At 36.2% G+C, this 4,448-nt stretch overlaps 1 long non-coding RNA gene across 2 annotated transcripts; it reads right to left on the reverse strand.

The window, feature by feature from the left end:
- Positions 1 to 6: 6 nt before the first annotated feature.
- Positions 7 to 3,696, reverse strand: LOC119307975. Of its 2 annotated transcripts, XR_005149669.1 has the most exons (4): positions 3,409 to 3,696; positions 3,236 to 3,314; positions 649 to 2,857; positions 7 to 235 (listed from the first exon to the last, which is right to left on the reverse strand). It is a non-coding gene; the product is annotated as an uncharacterized LOC119307975 (long non-coding RNA). The 2 variants fall into 2 exon arrangements; XR_005149668.1 differs by having other exon boundaries at positions 649 to 3,314.
- Between the last annotated feature and the right edge of the window lie 752 nt (positions 3,697 to 4,448).

Here is a 4,448-nt window from a genome sequence, read left to right on the forward strand (position 1 = left end):
ACACATTACGTACACATTAGGTGTTTTCCGTTCTCCAGGCTATCTCCTCGGCGCAAGGCCATCCCATAGATCTTAATTCTTCTAGCACGCATCTCCGGCTTCATGCTGTCGACAACAACTTCTACAACATCTCTCATCGTCCGCAACGGATAGCACCTTCCCTCGCTCCCATCACAAACGGGCCGCCGTCCTGTCCGATCGGGTCTAATCACAAAGGTTTGGACAAATAGCTCTCCTGTACAGGTAACAAACACATAAGCATCCTCATAGGTATTCCTAACTATCTCTTTGATGTTGCAGTTCAATGACGAAGTCTTCCATGGCATACAAAACCTTTTGTCAGATCAATACTAGCAGTAGAGGAAAGGAATTAACAATCAAGGCAAGATTAACAAGATTGGGATTTCATATTGATCGGTAATGGTGAAATACTTAGTCTACGCATGGTCCTTATTGATGAAGAGGTATTATGGTTCCCTCATAGAAATTACATCCTTTCTTGATTTTTTTTTTATAATTTAGCTTCAATCTACATGCTAATCTACATGCAAATTACAAATACAATTGAAGGGGACAATGTTGCATGGAGTTATCAATAAGGCACGTATCAAAAAGTTAAGGTCATTAATTCAAGAAGGCAATGTGTACCTCATTAAAAATGTGAGTCATTCCAGCAGCAGCAAAATCCTATATGAGATGATGATTAACTTCTCACCCACAAGAAATATAGAGGAGACTGAACGAAGATAATGAAGACATTCCAAAGCATGGTTTCAACTTCTCAAGCGTGGAGGTACTCTCCCAAAGAGTAAGCATTGACACTTATCTCTTAGGTATGATATCAATGAACTTTTAAGATACAATATGCCATACTTCTTCATGACATGTATAAAATGCCATCTGCAACACACATAGGACCAAGTGAAGAAACTAAAACATATCTTGGGCCCTCCAGAATCCATGATATTTTCCTTCTAATCGAGTAAGCCAAAAAATACATCTTATTTGCAGCGAAGTTTCTCATGTCATGTCTTCATGTTTTACTTTTTGTTGACAGAGACAGCTGATCTAATTGATGTCAAGTCAATAGGGAATGTCATTACAAGTACATCGACAACAGTGAGGAAATTTGGCAGTATGTCTTCTTTCAAATTTTAATTACTTATTTTATTATCTCTCTGTTTGGTTTTACATAGGAAAATGATTATTTGAACCACTATGCAGGATATTCTCTATCGTCAAATAGTGCAACTCAAGTTTTTATAAATTTAGATATTCCTGAGAGTATGGATGTACAAAATAGGTAAGCAAAATTCCTACAAATATTGCCCATTTAACGTCAATGTCAGTACTACTTACCCTGGCTCATAACTTTTTGTCTCCAAATAACATTTGTTCCAAAAATATATCAAAGAACTACATGTTTGAGGAGAACCATCTAAAAGGGACACTGGAAGAGCAAATGCGCTACAATAGAAAAACTTTAGAAGAGTTAAATGGCATTCTGTTAGACTCATCAAATCAGGTTTGTAATCCAGCGATAATAATGAATTGTTTTTTCCCACACAGAAGCATAAATATATTTATATTACTCTACAAAGAAGTATATTTACCATGGAAGCAGTAATTAATGATGTTAATGCAAGATATGGTTGGTACTACATATCATGCAGCGGAAATAATTGCAAGAAGCGACTTGAAAAGAGAATTGATTACTACTATTGTACCAAATGCGATAGGAAAGCTCAACCCAAACCACGGTAAAAAATTTAACATATCTCTATCTTAATAGTTTTAATAGAATAATTTTTAAATTAATTCACTACATATTTTGCAGATATAAGATTAAGCTTGAACTTAGTGACTCGAGAGTCTGCATCTTGCGTTCTTTTTGAAAAAGAGGCCCAACAATTAAATCATGAGTTAGCAGAAAACATGGTTGCATCAACAATAGCTGGTCGATGAGGTAAATTCTTATATCATGGGTAGAATAGAAGGTGAAGAGGTAACCTATCGAAGCTCAGATATAGTGTGCAAAGGAATGTCAAATTCATAAGATGGAGATCATTTGTACCCAACAGAATTCCAGAATAGCTTTAAGTGCCCTGGAATACCAGACCACGAAATACGGCTGAAAGTTGGACTGCCAGTTATGCTGCTACGGAATATCAACCAAAGAGAGGGCTTATGCAATGGTACGAGACTAACTATAACACACCTAGGCAAATGGTTCATAGAAGCTCAAATGATGACAGGAACAAACATTGGAAACAAGGTATATATTCCAAGGTTTATTATGTCACCAAGTGACTCAAAATGGCCATTTGTGTCGAAAAGGAGGCAATACCCAATATCAGTTTGTTTTGCAATGACAATAAATAAGAGTCAAGGGTAGTCGCTAAAACATGCGGGGCTATATTTACCAAAGCACGTCTTCACACATGGTCAACTCTATGTAGCAGTATCAAGAGTCACAAGTAGAGATGGACCTAAAGTTCTAATTTCAGATGAAGAATCAAGGAAAATAATTCGGCAAAAAATATTGTGTACAAGGAGATCCTTTAGTAAAGGGACCTTAGAATATTTCTATTTTACTCTATGTAACCTTCTTCAAAAGGAAATCATATGGATTTCAGACGAATCAGGTATTTCTGCGGACACACATGACTATGTTTGCCAATTTGATCTAGCACTAAAAAAATTTGTGGTCTATGCATTGCATAATTAGTATTAAAAAACTAGATGAATCATGAATCTGTACCTTCAGTTTACTAAGTATCCACAGTTTGGATCTCACGACTCATGCCCTAATCTGTCTCATAGCTCTGACATGAGCATAATATAATTGAATGTGCATCTGTCAATACCAAATAAAAGATCCATCAACATCTCTTCCTTGGGCATGATTGAGCACGAAATGGCAAGATTGTCGTTTTCCTATGTAAATATACTTGGATGATTTCATTAATGATGATTCAGGTCGTATAGCCGACCAAGCAAGGGCTAGATTTGATTATTATTTTCGTAATATCCCAAGATCAATTCTGTCAATAGCTGTGTGGTGTCATTAAGCATGGAGCGGTTGGTTCTTGATTCCCACATTATATGCCTAAATGGTAACGAATGTGGTCTGCTCTACAGGTATTATAGCGACCACATATTACAGGTTACATCCTACAAATTCAAACAATTTAGCTCAGGCAAAAACAAACAAAATAAGCTAACACAGGTGTACCGATTCAGATCAAATAGTCTCCTTGATGACTCCTCTACCACCCATCTGTACACCACACATACATCAACTCATTGCAGATCTGCACAGATCCAAAAGGGAAATAAGGCATCCCTCGAAGCAAGTTTCCAATTCTTAAGATACTACATGCACAAAATTAAATGATTTAACCACACCTGATGTATCCCATAGTGGTTGCTTTGTAAGATTTGTCGCTGAGAAATTGAAGGACTGGGAACAAAATGTATGACCAGTGGTTGGATCGAGGGTTTCATTTTGGGGGAACGGCGAGTGGGGAGAGGGAGGGCAGTCGGCGCCGCGGGTGGGATTGGAACTAGCGGTGACTCGGCGTCGCACCCCGGCGGATTTCTGGATCAATCTTTGCCATGGCTGAAGATGTCCATTTTTGGGAGATGAGGGAAGAAACGGCAGGTTTATTTACTGGACACATGCGTCGCACTATATCAAGCTACACTACGCTACTATATATTTCTTTACCTTTCTGCTACACCTCACACGTCGCAATAGTATGGATATCACAAGTATTTGCATATTCACGTTGCACACACATACCAGATGTAGAGTGAACGACTAAGAAGAAAAACATGAAAAGAAATAATTGTTTGATTAAACATAAAAAAATGCACTCACACTAAAAATATATTTTCAACATTGGAGTTACAGAGCTCTAATTTTGTCGATTTCATTAATTGTAAATAGCCGTGATGTTAAATATGCAAGAAAAATAAACAACACTTTTTACATGCTTATTTAACTATAAATAATAATAGCTTTTCCTTATGCCTATATCTTTTATGTTGGCCTTGGCCTATAAAAACGAGGGAAAAAAACTTCCAAAGAACCATCAAATAGAAATACAATAAATAATTTTTTTTCAAGTATCATGCGCGAATCAGTTAAATCTGATATAGAAAAAAGTCATATACATGTTTCCGTTACAAATATAATTAAATTTCACACATTAAATCTTTAATAAAAATACAATGTTAATTTTAGAAGACAATATCAACAAATTCCTCGAGTAAGAAAGAACAAAAGGTCTAAAGAATTCATCTCAGATAAGTTATCTATAGGAACTATACAATAATATTGTTTGAATGGCCTATTTATTACCAAACGACAAAATTGAATACTCGCCTATATATGTTCCTGATCGTAACTGATTTTAATAAAGTTCAGATTTCAAGGTATCCCC

This window comes from Triticum dicoccoides, chromosome 5B (genome assembly GCF_002162155.2).
Source record: "Triticum dicoccoides isolate Atlit2015 ecotype Zavitan chromosome 5B, WEW_v2.0, whole genome shotgun sequence".
Taxonomy (NCBI): Eukaryota; Viridiplantae; Streptophyta; class Magnoliopsida; order Poales; family Poaceae; genus Triticum; species Triticum dicoccoides.